This window comes from Myotis myotis, unplaced genomic scaffold (genome assembly GCF_014108235.1).
Source record: "Myotis myotis isolate mMyoMyo1 unplaced genomic scaffold, mMyoMyo1.p scaffold_m19_p_12, whole genome shotgun sequence".
Taxonomy (NCBI): domain Eukaryota; kingdom Metazoa; phylum Chordata; class Mammalia; order Chiroptera; family Vespertilionidae; genus Myotis; species Myotis myotis.
The window spans coordinates 25897169-25913855 of NW_023416316.1; the positions used below are offsets into that span (position 1 = coordinate 25897169).

At 47.1% G+C, this 16687-nt stretch overlaps 1 protein-coding gene across 7 annotated transcripts in view; it reads left to right on the plus strand.

Annotated features, from left to right (window-relative positions):
* SHB (SH2 domain containing adaptor protein B) overlaps nucleotides 1-16687 on the plus strand; it is a 127020-nt gene that overhangs the window by 1922 nt on the left and 108411 nt on the right. The window lies entirely within an intron of this gene.

Here is a 16687-nt window from a genome sequence, read left to right on the forward strand (position 1 = left end):
CCGGGAGGGGGTCCGCCCTTCGGCTCCGCTGATAGGAGACCCACCCCTCCAATCCTCACCTTCCGTCCTGACCCTACTTCTACCCCACACTGTCCCAGGGGTGAGGGGGACAACTCAGTGACAACCCTCCGCCTTACATATCAGGCCATCTTGAGTCCCCCTTTGAAGCAGGCCAGTTAATTACAGCCAGACTGGGCCCTCTCCTCCCCTTCACACTTTTGTGAGCCTCCCTTTCCCCATAAAATAATACTTGTTCCATCTTCTGGTGGAGCGCAGTGTTTTGATTACATCTGAGGCCCAGTGTCCTGCTGCGGCTGTCAGGCGGCTGTCCCTCTTGTAAACTTTTGCCCAGTCAGGGTAGGGGGAGGCTGATAAAGAGTGTGAGTTCCTTTTAGGACTGGATGTCCAACCAGGTAGGAGACAGGCTCCTACCTGCCAGCTGGTGCTTGGAAATGGATCTTTTTTGTTTTCCTGTGGGGAGGAGTCGGGTTGCCCACCTTTAATTTTTCTGCCTGGCTTTCTCTCTCTGAGGTCCCAGGTCCCCAGAGCATCCCTTTCCCAGTTGGTCTGCTGAAGACAGCATGGGCAATCTGTGGTGGACCCCACCCCTCCCTGGGGTCAGTTCGGGACCACACCTCAGGAGCATGGACTTTGGGCTTCCTAAGCACCCAGATGTCTCAACTAGATGACAAGAAGCTAGTAGCCAGGTGGCCACCCAGATGCTGCTTTGGGGAAGGCGAGATCTCTCTGTGAGTCTCCGGGATCGTGGGCTTGTAGTTGAACTGTAAGGGGAACAGCAAAGAGGCTCCCTACCACCTTATGCATGGTCCAGGCTTATCTAGGTGCCGACCTGGGAGAACCTAAAATTCCTGGGTGTGGAAGGTGCCAGGAAGGCCCAGCCTAGCTATCAGGAGAGTCACAGCCAAAGGTGCTGGACTCCCTGAATCCGCCTTGTTACTCCATGGCCACCTGCCAGGTAGGCAAATCTCCTTTCTCTCCCGCTGCTTGTCATTCTGCCTACTCACTAAAGGCTTCCTTTATGGCTTTCAAACTTTAGTAAACATTTTTTCCTACTTACAATTAAGACTATGTCAAATACTGAGGAATAATGCTTTATAGCTGGAATGTCAAGTGTGTTTAAGACTTGGCTTCATTCTGCCATCAATTCTTTCCCATGGGTCTTCTTGTGCCCTCTGTTGATCAGTGCTGAAGCGGCCCCTCTAGTTGAATGCTGTGTCCCAGGCTGAAGTGTACATGATGACTCTTGTGATGGCGCTTTGTGTTACCTGGGGCTGAAGGGGAGGGGTGGTCAGGGAGGGCCTTTATCATGGGGGAGGGGTGTTGGCCTTGGCTGCAGAGGAAAGCCTGGTGGTTCAGGGAGCTGCAGGTAAAGTTCCTGTAGCTGGAATTGAGAGGTGAGAGTTAGGCAGGGCCCCAGTGGGCCGGCAGTGCTGGGGTCAGGGAGGTTAAGCACAGTGAGGGCCAAGGAATGGGATTTAGCTGCTAAGTGATGTGAGCAGATATAATTTTTTTGGAAAAGATCTCTGGGCTGCATTTCACCTATTGGGTTGTGACTTCGAGCCCTTTGGTCTTTTAGAAGTTGTTCCCATTCCATGTGCTGAGGAATTGAGGCTACCAGATGTTTTTTCTAGTGAGGAGGAGGGGAGCAGCCAGGGAGGGTCACACTAGACAGTGGCTCTCAAATCATCACCTGGAGGGCTGGTCAAAACACAAATTGCTTGGATCCACCTCCCACAGTGACTGGTGCACCAAGCCTGGTGTGGGGCCTGAGGATGTGCATTTCTGACAAGTTCCCAGGTGATCTTTTGCTGCTGATCCTCAACCCACTAATGCAACAGTGGCCTCTCCTTAACCCTCCCTCGGGGTCTTCTGGTCCGAGCTGTTTTGGGGATGTAGAGACGCCAGATGCCCTCTGTGTGGGGCTGCCTCCTAATCTGGGGCCAGCATCCAGCCTGGTCAGGCAGCCTGGTTTTCACATTATTTTTAGCCAGACAGCTTTTGGAGGCCAGGCATGCTGTAGATCCAGCCCTGAACACCCCAGAGCCTTCCATCTGCCCCTCGTCCATGGTTCCAGGAACACCTACTTCTAGCACCCTTCTTAATCTCAGGCCCAGCTTCCTTTTATCAATTGGACAAGAACCTATCGGGTTGTTGAATGCCCGCCTGTCTGCCAGGCCTGGTGTTTGTTTTTAACATTAGACCTGAGTTGAGAGTTACTGTGTATGGCATGGAGTAGAAGCTGCCAGTCCACAGATCCTCCCTTCAGTGCTTCTAGTGGCAGGCCACTATAGTTCATTCTCCTCCGCCTCCCTCAGTATCTGTGCCTCCCTCTGTCACACACTTAGGCATCCTCCTATTCTCCCAGGTGAGTCCTGGGGCACACACACACCTGGTCACCACCACCACTAGCATCATGGGCATTTTCCCTTTTAGAATCATGTGGAAGAAGGGCTGTGTTTTCAATGTAACCAGCTTTTACCCAGCACTTCGAATGTGCTCAGAGATCTCTTGGTACCAGGGTGAGTTAGGAGGGGAGGGAAGAAAGGCTGCAGAAGACTTGTCAGTAATCTCTGGCCTAAGCCGCTGGAGGGGACTGACACACTGTCTCTTCATCATTTGTCTCCCAGTGTTTTTGTCGGGAAATTTAACAAGGTCTTCACCTAGGAGGCAACTTTGAGCTGAACCTAGAGGTGGAAGGGGAATTTCATTGCAAAGAAAGGGGTGACTGCAGACTGCAGGAGCACTAGTGTGTCAGTGCTGTGTGTGTACACATGAATATGAAAGTGTGTCCCTATGTATGTGTGTGGTTATATATGTGTGTGTACATGTAAAACCTCAGGGAGGAGCTTCTTGGAAACCAGAGCTTTTTTGTAGTGGGCCTCACTTGGGGAATGAAAGATGACAACATGAGAGAGGTGGGGGCCTGAGTCTGTACCTACCTCCCCCCCAGGGGAGTCCTTGAAGACTGTTGAGCTAGGAATGGGATGGATTTAGTCAGAGCCATGGTTGGGGAGCATCCCAGGCTATATAAACAGCTGCCACAATCTGGGGAAGTTGGGGTCAGAGTTAGAGGACAATTGCAGTATAGTCCAGGGGAGAGACAGTGAGGACCTGAGCTCTTGGGAAGAGAGAACGAACCTTTAGTAGGTGGGAATATTATTCCTTCAGGTTGTCTGTGTTAAAAAATGATGATAGCCCTGCTGGCATGGCTCAGTGGTTGAGCATCGACCTGTGAACCAGGAGGTCGCGGTTCAATTCCCCGTCAGGACACATGCCCAGGTTTCGGGCTTGATCTCCAGTGTGGAGTGTGCAGGAGGCAGCCAATCAGTGGTTCTCATCATTGATGTTTCTATCTCTCTCTCCCTCTCCCTTCCTCTCTGATATCAATAAAAATATATATTTTTTTAAAAAGATGATAAAAGAGGCCAGTCACTTGGTAGTTCTTTTGGGCAGCCAAGCAGTTCTCATCCAGTTGTTTTCTGCTGAAGTCTTGTTTCTTTTATCATTAAGTAAATGTTTCCACCACAGCTGAAAAAGTCAAGACGCATCATGACATCAGTTTTAAATACATGCTAATGCATACCGACACTTTATATTTTGTCGGCATCCACAGAGTTGAGTTAAATAACATGTTTCCTAAGGAATAAATAATATCGTGTCTAACCTTTTTTTTTTTCTTAAGAGAAAAAAACACATTTAGCAAACAGTTTCTGAGCAGCCTGCTAGAGGGACGTCAGAGAAAATAAATGGTGGCCAGCTTTCAAAGACGGAAGCATCTCTGTTTGTAGTTGAAGACGCTCAGTTTGCAGCTTCTCAGGGACTAGCCTGGGGGAGAGATACAGCTAATGAGACAATATCACGACCCAAGGAATGCTAGTGTGTGCATAGGGCTAGGAGGGCTCAACTCTGTCTGGGAAGTCAAAGAAGGCTTTCAGGAGGAGGCACCATTTGAGCTGACTCTGGAAGGATGAGTGGGAATTCCCCAGGCAGGGATGTGAAGAGGAAGGCTCTCCATTCAGAAAGGATAAAACAGCTGTGCTCAGGCCTGAAGGCTTGGGAGAGAATGGTTGGAGGCTCAGCAGGCAGAAGTGGTGGGGGGTGGCAGAGGGAGGTTGGAGCCACAAAGGGAAGAGACTCTCGCATGTGCCTTGCTGGGAAGTTGTGACTTGTCTTTTGGTCCTTTTCACATAAAATCATTGATGTGTGGCTTGATTGACACCAGGGCAAACATGAGTCGTCAAGTCAGTTCCAGTTGGTTAATGGTCACAATCTCGAGTTCTAAGACAGTAATTGACTGAAAAGGTTAGAGCCATACTTGGTAGTTGTGGTTTGGCTTGGGATACTTTCTCCTTTGAAGTCCTATCCGTTAAAAGTAATGTGAGAGAAATGCCTGCATATCAAGTGCAGTTTTTCCATTGATTTCCCAGAAGAGAAATGTATTCTCCATGCTTCATGCTAACCACTAATTGATCATTTATTTATGTTTTTAAAAAATTGATATTTAGAGAAACTGAGAAAGAGAGAAACATCAATTTGTTTTCACTTACTTATGCATTCTTTAGTTGATCTTGTGTGTGCCCTGAATGGGGATCAAACCTGCAATCTTGGTGTATCGGGACGACACTCTAACTAACTGAGCTATCCAGCCAGGATTCAAATTGATTATTTAATCCTTGTGATCACCCTAGAAGAGGTTCAGGTATTGTATCAGTTAGCTATGCTGCATAACAAATCACCCTAAACTCAGTGGTTTAAACCAGGAGTTAGCAAACTTTTCATAAAGGGCCAGATAGTAAATATTAGATTTGCAGATCAGTCTTCAACACAACTATTAAACTCTGCCATTGTAGCTTGAAAGCAGCCATGGACAGTATATAAATGAAAGGGCATAGCTGTGTTCCAATAAAACTTTATTTACAAAAACAGGCAGCCGACCTGTAGTCTGTAGTTTCCAACCCCTGCTTTCAACTATAATAAGGACATGTCAATCGAGTAGTGTTTTTGGTCTTAGCTAGGTTAACTCAGGCATCTGTGGTCAGTGTGGGGGTGGGTGTGCAGCCCTGCTATTCCTAGCTGGGCTCTCTTCCATGTTTGGGGCTCAGATGGTTTAGGATGGCCTTGGCTGCGACAATTATGTGATCCTTTCCATGTGGTCTCTCATCCTCCAATAGGCTAGTCTTGTTCATATGATGGTTCCAAGAAAGAACAGAAGCCCATAAGGCAGTGGTTCTCAACCTGTGGGTCGCGACCCTTTTGAGGGTTGAACGACCCTTTCACAGGGGCCGCCTAAGACCATTGGAAAACACATATATAATTACATATTGCTTTTGTGATTAATCACTGTGCTTTAATTATGTTCAATTTGTAACAATGAAATTGGGGGACACTACAACATGAGGAACTGTATTAAAGGGTCCAGCATTAGGAAGGTTGAGAGCCACCGCCATAAGGTTTCTTGAGGTTTGAAACTGGCACACTTTCCCTTATGAATTCTGCTGACCAAAGCAAGTCACAGAGCCAGGATTTGAGTAGAGTGGAGGAGCTGCAAAATCCAAGTCAAAAGGCAGGAATACAGGCAGGCCATCAATCAGGGCCTTCAATGCCATCCATCCACCACAGGCAGTATTACCCCTATTTTATGGATAAAGAAACCGAGGCTTAGAGGTTAATGACTTACCTTATGTCACACAGCTACCAAGTGACAGAGCCAGGATCACACCTGTGCAGTCTGAATTCAAAGCCTACATGCTTTTTATCAATTTGTTCCACTATTTTTCACAATTTAAGTAGAGATAGTAAGTCTGATACTTAATGAAATGTGTTATGTGTCTCCTTCCCTTTACTTAATGCTCCTCTTCTTGTACCCCTTGCCCTAATTCCTATCCCTCTAAGACTGGTCTTTGGTGGTCCCCAGAAGAGGCCCCAGAGTTGGCTTTTCTCTCTCCTCCCTCCCCCATCTGCCTCTGAATTCCATAAATAAGATGCTAACGCAGTACTTGACTTATTTTTTTTACTTATTTTTTTTTATTTACTTATTTAGTTAGCTTTTTATAAAGAGAGTAGTGTTTGATAAATAATTTTTAGAGAGGAAGGGAGAGGAAAACATCAATGTGAGATTGAAGCATCAATTGGCCGCCTGCTGCACGCCCCCTCCTTGGGATGGAGCCTGAAACCCAGGGATGTGCCCCGATCGAGAATCAAACCAGCAACCTTTCTGTGCACTGGACTACACCCAACTAACTGAGCCATGGCTGGGGCTACTTGACTTATTTTATAGAGAAATTCTGCACAGAGTTGGTGCTTCCCAAACTACAGGCGCACAAAATGTCTTGTAACTGTCATGTCTCCTCATTGCGTCACTAAGTGTTCCCTCCCCAAGGATTGGCGAGGCTGTCTGTGCTGTCCTAAGACAAAAATTAGTGGTACCTTGGCCCTTCCTTATCAACAAGGAACCCAAATTTCCTTAAAGGAGATCAGGTGACTATCCTCTAATGTGACAATTTCAGAATATGACTGATATCCCAGGACTTAACCCTTAAGGCCTGCCCTGTCTTTTCCCTGCCCCTAAAGTATTTCTGACCCGTAAAATAGGAGTTACACAGCAAATCTAAAGCAGGCGTGGCTTCCTTCCTCTGGTCATTTAGCAAAACTGAACTTGCCTATGGTCAAGAGCTCCCCCCCCCCCCCTCCAGCAGTTTCATGTCTTGTGCTCAGATAGCCAAGAGGTAATGGGGGCCGGGGTGGGCGGGGGGAGAGGGGGAGGCCAGGCTTGGCTATGGAAAATAAATTGGAATTTGTGGCTTTGAAGCAGAGCCAGGTCCTGGCCTTCTGAGGTTGTGTGGAGGTGGTGGTGGGTTTCCTGCAGGTTGGGGGCAGAGGCTGCAGTGGTGTCTGCCACTCTGACTTCATAATTTTTGTTTGGCCTGTGTTGACTGAGGAATTGCCATACACAGGCCACTATCAGGAGCTGTGTGGATACAAGGATGAGCCAGGGGTAAGTGGTACCTGCCCATAAGGAGCTTAACTTCTGATGAGGATACAGGAACCAAGGTTAGAACACAGATCTGTATGGCAGGATTTAGCAATAAAGTAGTGTGTGTGGGTGAACTCAGAGCCATCCTGGCACAGAGGCTGTTCTGGGCTGAGCCTGGAGTCCATGGAGCTAAAGGAGAAGTAGGGTGAGGAGGAGATCCATTCCAATTGAGGGAAGTAGGGAAGGCTTTTTGGAGAAAGCCTTTGAGTAAAAAAAAAAAAAGTAGTCACTTGAATTGAGGGAGCTTTCCACAGTAGTAATTTTAGCCAGTACTTCCATGACACCTACTCTGAGTGAGGCACTGTTCTACATGCTTTCTGTGCATTAACTCTTTTACCCTTTAATGTCCTTTAAAGTTGGTGCGACTGTCATTCCCATTTTACATATGAGAAAACTGCAGCACAGAGAAGTTGTGTAAATTGTCTAAAGTCACACTGCCAGTAAGTGGCAGAGATGAGATTTGAACCCAGATCTGGAATCTTTGTTTATTTGTACGTGTTGTGTGTATCTCCTATCTAATAATAGACAAACATGGTAATTGACCATACCTTCGTTATGCCTCCCATCGGCTAATCAGTGTGATATGCAAATTAACCACCAACAAAGATGGCGGCTAATTTGCATACTGCAGTCAGGGCAGGTCAGCGCCATCCCGCCTGCCCCGCTGCCATCCGGGCCTGCTATTTGCCACCCGGGGCAGTGGGACGTGACAGCGCCATCTCGCCTGCCCTGCCACCATCCGGGTCTGCTGTCTGCGACCCGGGGCGGCCGGGCAGTGCAGCAGTAATCAGCCGGCCCGCCTGGGCATCCGTGTGCGACCCGACCCAGGGCGGCCGGGCGGGGCAGTGTGGCTCCTCTGTCACCCCAGCTTCCTCATCACAGCTCCCTTGGGGGCCTAAGCTTTTAGTCGGACACCCCCTGAGGGCTCCCTGGCTGCCAGAAGGATGTCTGACTGCAAGCTTAGGCCTGATTCCCCAGGGAGTGGGCCTAAGTAGACAGGTGGACATCCCCCAAGGGGTCCAGGACTGCAAATGGGCGCAGGCCCCTCCCCCCGCCGAGTGCACAAATTTTTGTGCACCGGGCCTCTAATATATATATTTTTTCACACACACACACATATGTATATATTTTAGAGAAAGTAGAGGAGAGAGAGACCGATATGAGAGAGACATTGATTGATTGCCTCCTGTTCTAGCCTGCAACCAAGGTACGTGGCCTTGACTGGGAATCAAACCTGAGACCCTTCAGTCCAAGGGCCAATAGAGCCAATGCTTTAACCACTGAGCAAAAAGCCGGCCAGGACTGGAATCTTTTTTAACCATTGTGCCACTCCACCTCAGGCTGCACAATTTCATGCCTTATTTGTGGCAGTACTTACTCTTTATAAAAAAAAATCTTCTCTGTTAATACTTTAGGAGTGACTGATTCCTACATTTATGTGAGTATTCCACAGCTTAAAGGACACTTTCACACCCATAATAATTTCTCAGAGTCACTCTGTACTGTAACCCCCCATGTTACAGATGGAGAAACTGAGGCTTCGGGGAGACATGGCGCCTGCCCTGCACCACAGCAGGTACTGGCCAAGCCCTTGTGCCAGACCAGGGTGATGTGGAGGTGACTTGGCCGTAGCTCCAGTCCACAGGAAGGGTGACAGCCTGATTGATTTCCGGTTCTTTCCTTGTTTTCATTCTGAAAAGCTTTACTGAGACCATTAAGGAGGATCGACAGAGGACCTTGCTTCCCCAATGGAATTTTCCTTCTCTTCCTGTTTGGTATTTTCCAGTAATATTTCTATTGCTGTTTCACTTTCAGAGGCACTAGCTTCCTGAGAGTTTGCGTTTTCTCAACTGCTGAGCCAGGAAGAATTGAGTTTTCCTTTAAATCATTCAGCTCCTTTCCATTCTCTCCATAGGGAGGTCTCTCTGGATTTCCCATTATGCTGTAGAGGAAGGATCTTGGAGGTGGGTCTAAGGGATGGAGAGAGAATTAGTCAGGGCCCTGGGGAATGACTCAGGCCCCGGTTTTCCAAGCGGTTTTCTGGATTACTTACGAGTAATGGTCAGAAAGGGGCTTCCTGAGGGCAGAGTGACTTGACAGGTGGTAGAGGGTGGAGACCACTGGCCCACTGCTGGGCCTTCCCTTACAGGCTGGACCCCGAGTTCTCAGCTGGGCCACGAGAATCCAGACCAACTCCTTTCTCCTCGTTCATCCATTAATTCAACAGACGTTGTTGAGCGCCTGCTATGTACTGGATATTGTTCAGTTTAGGTGCTGGGGATACAGCGGTGAACAAAACATAAAACAGTGCTCCCCTGAGTTTGCCCTATCGGGGGGGCGGGGGGGTCAAGCAAATACAGTATGTCAGATAGAGAGTGTGGAAGAAAGTAAAGCAGGATACAGAGGCTAGGGTGGGCCAGCGTTTGGGGTGGGGTGCTGTTTTAGATGGGTGCTCAGAGAGGGCTTTGCTGAAGGATGTGGTAGCATGATTCACAGCTCTCCCAAAAAAGAGCATTCCAGGCAGAGGGACCGGTCAGGGCAAAAGCCCAAGGCAGGAGCATGCCTGGCTCCTTCAGGGAGGTCAGTGTGACTGAGGGGAGCAGGTGGGGAAGAGAAGGCAGATGAGGTCTGAGGTGGGCTGGGCAGGCCAGACGTGCCTAGCCTTTGGAAGCACTGAAATAAATGGTCTCTCACTTTAACTCTGGGTGAGATGAGATGAGACAGCATGGAGGATTCTGAGCAGTGGAATGACGTGAACTGACTTGGGTTTTGAGGGGGTGGCTCTGGCTGCCTGGTGGAGAATAGACTGGAGAGGACAAGCCTGGAGACCAGCTAGGGGACCTGCAACACTAGCGGTGGGTAGCGAGGGGACCCACCTGCATTTGCTCTATCCACTGAGCCAAACCAATGCAGGCTAAGTATGAGAAGGGGAAGAGAGTCAAGGATGACTGCAAGGTTTTGGCCTGAACAGCCTGGGGGATGAGTGTTCATTAGCTGTGATGGGGAAGAAGCCGGAGGAGCACAGTTCTGCCAATGGAATTGATCCATCCACTGGGTCCTGGGGCTGGGAGCAAGCCATGCTCTGCCTTGTGGGGGAGGGGGGGCGGGAGGGGGAGAGGGGCGATTCCTGAGAACCGAGAGAAGGCATGGGTGACCTTCGTCTGGAGCTGGGGGAAATAAAACCACCAGGAAAAAGACCATATGGGAGGTGGGTGCAGAGGAAAGTGGGTATAGGGCATCCCAGACAGAAAGGATCCTATTCACAGTGACTGAGATCGAGATCGGAAGGGGAGTGCTGCTGCCTGTGCAGGTGTGGCCAGAACCTGGGGCGTAACTGCTGGTGATAGAGGATGGGATGGAGTGGGGAGGTTGGAGTGAAGGGCCTCCCCTGCCACTGGTCTGAAATGACCCCAATTCTCCAAATTCAAAAGAGGTTATCTGCTGAGTTGCATGCTGTGTTGTGTGCCTGGGCAAAAATGAGTGCCAGGTTAAGTCTCTAGGGACCGGGGTAGGGCCTGCCTGTTCTGCTAAGCAGAGCATTTCATTGCTGAGCACTTGTGATTGTTGGGAAAGTTCTCCCTTATATGGGGCTCACTGGAACTTGGGCAAGGGGGATGTGTGTATGTGTGTGTATGGGGGTGGGGGTGGGGGCGGGGGCGGGTGGAGGCACACAGGAGTAGGAGGAATGGAACTTTCCTGGTTTCTCCAGACTCTGGCTAAATTTTAAAAACAAAATGACCAGAAAGTTTCAGTGAAGCTTCACTGTCTTTTTGGATGGGCACTCCCAGAAAGCCAGACAGCCCCGTAATCCCTCCGGTACATTCCAAAGCCACACATGTGATTTGGGGCCAGCCCGGCATCTGTGGAATGGTGCAGCCCCTACCTGCCCTTCCGTGGGGGCAGTTGTGAGTTGGCAGTTCCTCAGAACTGCAAGCTTGGATTTTCCAGTGTATTTCGATGTTTCTCTCTGTGTTAACTTTTTTCTTCCCCTTTTCACAAAACTAAGACAAGTTTGGTATAGAAAATGCAGATAACCAAAAGTAAGATAGAAACAAAGTCTAATTCTGTAATTCAAAGAATCTACAGTTTCACTGTCTACCTAGCCCTTTGTTCTATGCTTATATAATACATTTTCCTCCACAAGTCTCATCAGCTAGTTGTATCTATTGCTTTTCTTTTTGCTCAGAGACATGGGAAGATGTCTTTATTTTCTTAAACATTCAACAACAGTAATTTAATGTCTGTATAGCATTCCGTTTGCATTTAGATTCTCCCTAGTTTTCTCTAATTGAACAGTGCTGTGATAAACATCTTTGTAATTTAATTCTTTGCCTAAGTCTGTGATGATTTCCCTCGGATTGGTTCCCAGAAGGAGAACTACTGGGTATGAAGGTAAAAATTTTGATTCATGCTTTCAAATTGTATTTTAGAAAGACTTTACAAGTTTATGCCTGTTACTCTAGTGCAATTTAGTTTAACTTGCAAATTCTTGGATTACTAGTGTATATGTGCTTAACCATTTGTGTTTCTTTTCTTAAAATTATGTACTTTATCTTCTATCCAACTGTGGGGTTTATCTTTTTGTTAATTTGTAAGAGCTCTTTGTGGATTAAGGATGGCTGCCCATTGCCTGCCATTTGGATTCTGGAATATTTAATATCTGGAGTTCGATTTCAGGGTATGGCATGGGTTTTTAATTTTATTTTTCTGGATGACCATCTTTCTGGACATCCTCTCTGTATTGCTTGTTCTGTGACCTGTCTGTATTTCTTCAGGTGCTTTTTTAGACTTAAATACTTTGACTTGGTCTCACCCTAACAGCTATCATGATAATGATGATTTCACCTTTTCTTTATAAAATGAAACCTTCCATCTGCAGATACCCATGCACTTATTACACATTCAACATCGGACACCTGAGGGAAGTAACTGGGTATTAGCACTCATCTTTGGGTGCCAGACCTGACACTGTGGGTGGATGAGGCTGGGAAAGCCTCTAGTCACCTCTAGTGGGGTTGACTTCCTCCTCCCAGACCGGGGAAGGGGAGCAGCTGTCTAGGTCCATTTAGGGCAGACCACTGACTGTGGTCTACCCCGCCTGTGTGGCCTTATCTGGGTGTGTCTGTTTTAGCTTTCACTCCGTGACTTTGTGGAGAAAGGGATGCAACATTCAGTCATCCATCCAGCAAACAGTTTTTAGATACCTACCACGTTCCCACACTGGGCACATCCTGCGGATGAGTAAGCCCCTACACTCTAACTCAGCGCTCAGGGGGAGATATTGGAAAGACCTGAGAATACAGTCCATCCTCACTTAACTTTAAGCGAAATGACGTATAACAAAACCACTTTTACCATAGGTGAATTGATTAAAAACAAGAGTTCAATTCCCATGGCATCTCATCAACTTTAACAAAATGACATTGAATGAAAGGCATTATTTGAGGATCTGCTATATCTCTAACACAAGATAGGAGCTCAACACCAAGATAGAGAGACAGGTAAATGACTCTGGAGAAGCATTGGAGCCTGAGGTGGGCGTAGACAGCAGTGAGCAGACTGTGGGTGGGACAGTTTAGACCTGAAGGATGAGTAAGACTTGAAGGTGTGGCTTGTGGGGACTATATTATTTTGGTCACTTACATTTTTTTCACACCCACCAAAGGCCAATTCAAGTGATACGAATTCACAGAGTTCTTCCCTCCTAATCTTTTTTTATCACCCTCAACCCAGGTGTCCTGTCCCTTTAATTAATGAGAGACCTTTTCTGAACCCCTGTTGTGTTTTCCTCTTTTTCTGGCCTAGACAAGTGTCAGGATAATCCATCCTGCAGTATCCACTGTGAGGCTCGTGACGTTAATGAATTGGTGGTGTTGGAACAGATTAAGTCCAGGAGTGCTCAGGGGGAATAAATCAAGAAAAAACAGATTTTTGAATATTTGTGAACATTTCTATGGTTCTGAGAGACTAAGGGTGCCTACATAATTCACTATACTGTATGTCACACCACGACATTGAGTCCTAGACTAGTCCTGGCATCTAGAAAGAAGTTTTTGAATGTTTTTTATCTTCTTTGGCTCTGAATATTAACTCACAGAACCCATAACACTCCCTAAGATATGTATTCTATTAAGAGTCCATTTTACAGATGGGGAAGCTGAGGCAAATAGTTTTTTTGTTTGTTTGTTTAGTATCTTATTGTAGGTGACACAGCTAGTAATGGGTAGAGTTGCAGAGAGGATGGTCGAGACCAGGCAGCCAGTCTGGCTTCTGTCTCCCTTTAAACTTTGTGCTGCACAGCTATAGGAAACAGCGACAGAGGTCAGTTCTGTATCACCTGGTACTCCCAAAATCATGAGGCCAGAGCCATTTAAAAACCATAGTTCTCTGTTGAGAAAGCGTCTGAGCCAGACAATTTTCATATTTGTTTCCAGGATAATGCTGCCAAAGGAGTATCACGAAGGCTTCATGGAGGAGGTGGTACGGGACCTGGGCTTTCATGGATAGGGAAGAGTTAGATATTTAGAGATTGATGGATGTGAAGAGGGCATCCCAGGAAGGGACCCTGTGAATGGTCCCAAGTGACCTAAAAAGAGGCTATGAAAAGATAGCAGGAAGAGATTCTGGAATGGGTGGTAAAGCAAGGTGTCTGAAGGCCAGAAGGACCAGGCCACAGAGCGTGGTCTTTCTGTGGATAATGAAAGATGGTAGAACAAGGGCATCACAGGGCTAGATCTTTGCTTTAGGAAAACCCATCTTTCTGCAGCTTAAGAGAATGGGTTAGACATGGTGGGGAGGGGTGGCCTAAGCTGGGCTTGGAGATAGGACCCTAGTTAGAATAGCAAATGCTTTAGGCAGAGACAGCAAGGGCCTGGCCCTAGTCTGCACCTTAAGCAATGCAGTACTGCCACTGACTGCTCAGGCGGCTCTCAGATGGCACTGGTCAATGGATTAAGCACTTACCAAGGGGATAGATTTTTCTGCATGGCTGTTGTCAATAGCCTGAGATGCCCTCATTGGGAGTTTGTAAGTTATCCAGTCCACCAGAGCATTTGTCCATATCTGTCAGTCAAGTGGATAGTGAGCCAGGGGTCCCAGGCCTGCCTGGGTCTGGAATGGAGATAGTTTCCACCTGTGGTCCTTCTTGTTGGAAAGCTGCAGAAACACAGAGCAGGAAAGGGCAAAGCCACCAAGCAGCTCATCAGTGAGGAGAGCTGCATGGGAGGAAGGAGATGGGGGAGCTGGCAGTGTTTGTCCTCAGGGCCAGCAGAGCTATTCACCTGACCTTGAGACCAAGCTCAGCCCTCCTATCTGATGGCTACACCTCACGGAGTTGGAGGCATTCCAGGATGTCCAGGCAGGTAGATGCCCACAGAGGTAGAAGGAAGCTACGGCAAAGCTGCTGCTGGTGGAGCTGGAGCCTTTAGAAGGGAAGGGAGAAGGGAGCCCTGTGGCTGCTGCTGAGATGCTGACCTTTAGAGGACGTCCTACACAGGCACAAGGTCTGTAAGAAGGCAATAAGTGCTCAGGAGCCTTCAGGTCCCCAGAGGGGAAGAAACATTAGCCTTGATGAAGAGATGTTTGCTGGGCTCAGTCGAAGGGCCCCCTGAGGATCCTTGGCCAATTTCTTCCATATTCGCTGCTGAATCAGACAGGCCCCTCTGGCCATCAGCACGCATTCCAAGTCCAGAAGAGATGCTTTGTAAATAAAGATTGAGGAATAATGTGCCATCAGTCCAGCTCGCAAGCTCTTGCCTCACACTTGGGACACACGCTTGGGGAGTTCAGCTGTCATTCGGTTCTTGCTTGCTCAGGATTTGTCTGAAAGCCATCTCTGGTGTGACTGCAAAGTGACAAAATGCTGGGAATTGTGTCCTCGCTTCCTAGTCACCCACAGGACAGCTGAGAACACTATTAAGGCCTAATTTCACAGGCCTTGGCCTGAATGTTGTCAAAGTGCAGGCACCAATTCTGGCATGCTTCTGGGGTCTCACCTTCCTTCCCCATGTCCCACCTCTCTTTGATTTTTGTCTGCATCCTTGATTCTGATTCTTTATCACTTGCAGACTAGGGCAGAAGTGGGCCTGGTTTTGTAAAACCAGAAGAAATTTTTCCATCCAGGCAAACCCTTTGTTTTAAGAAGTCCTTAAAGATTATTAGACATGAAACCCCCAGAGGAAGCAGAAATTGCTGGTAGTGACAGCTCACAGAGGGGTGCTGATGAAACAGTTTGGAAGTACAGTGGATGGGGGTAGGGCACAATTTTTATTTATTTATTTATTTTTTGGTACTATTCAGTTTCTTTCCCCCTAAATTAGAAATGCCTTTTTTATACCAGTCTTTTCCTTTGGGGAATGGTTATCCCAGAAAATATCATGCTCCTTTGCTTTTTATGGCTTCTTCTGGTTTTACCTATTTCTCTACGACCCAGCAAGCGCTTCAGAGTATTGGATTCATTAAAGTTCAGTGGCTTGTAGTTCTATTGTGCTCAAACATTCCTTACTCTGAAAATAAATTTCAATTGTACACTTTCAGAGAGTCAGTTTCTCTTGGACATTTCTGATGACCATCGTATAGTTATGGATGGAAAAGGGACTTCAGATCCGTGAAGGGTACCAAAACAAACAAGAAGTTCGTGTGTTTTGTCTTACTCAAACTTTTCTTTAAAATATTTCATAATGGGAAATCAGGGCTTTCCTTGTAGGAAGAGGCCTTACTTCCTTGGAAGATCTGTATATTTGAATTTCAAAGGCTGGTTTGAACGTGAAATCTAAGGTCATCCTGTATTCACAGTATAAAAATCAGAGACAAGTGAGTTAGATTGTCTATTATAAAGTCTATTCCTGTAGCTATTTGGGGCATGACCTTTTCTATACCTTCGTTCTTTAGTGGTAAAACAGAACTTTCCCCATTGCTGAATAAAAGAAAGACCACTGGAGCCCTTTTGTTGAAAGATTGTGGCTTTTCCCTGCATTGGTCTACAGTTGGATGGTCAAAACCTTGGCAAGCATTTAACAGTGTACCCAGAATCACAGGGTGTGACTTGGAGATTTATAGCAAGCTGGGTGTTGTAGATCATCCTGTACTTGATTTTAAAATACCTCCATAGTCTCTGCTCAAATTCTGGCCTAGGGGCCTGTGAGAGGCAGTCTGGGGCATTAAGACTTGGTCTAGACCAGCCGTGGGCAAACTACGGTCCACGGGGCCCGTTTGAAATGAATAAAACTAAAAAAAAAAAAAAAGACCGTACCCTTTTATATAATGATGTTTACTTTGAATTTATGGCTAGACCAGGGGTGGGCAAATTTTTTGACTCGAGGGCCACAATGGGTTCTTAAACTGGACCAGAGGGCCGGAACAAAAGCATGGATGGAGTGTTTGTGTGAACTAATATAAATTCAAAGTAAATATCATTACATAAAAGGGTACGGTCTTTTTTTTCAATAGTTTTATTCATTTCAAACGGGCCGGATCCGGCCCGCAGGCCGCGTAGTTTGCCCATGGCTGCTCTAGAGATTCAAGTTATGTGACCTTGAGCAAGTCATTTGACCTCTCTGAGCCCTTTTCCCATGTTTACAATGAGGACGTTCATCGTAGCTGACCTGTCATGAGGTCACCTGATAAGGCCACTGT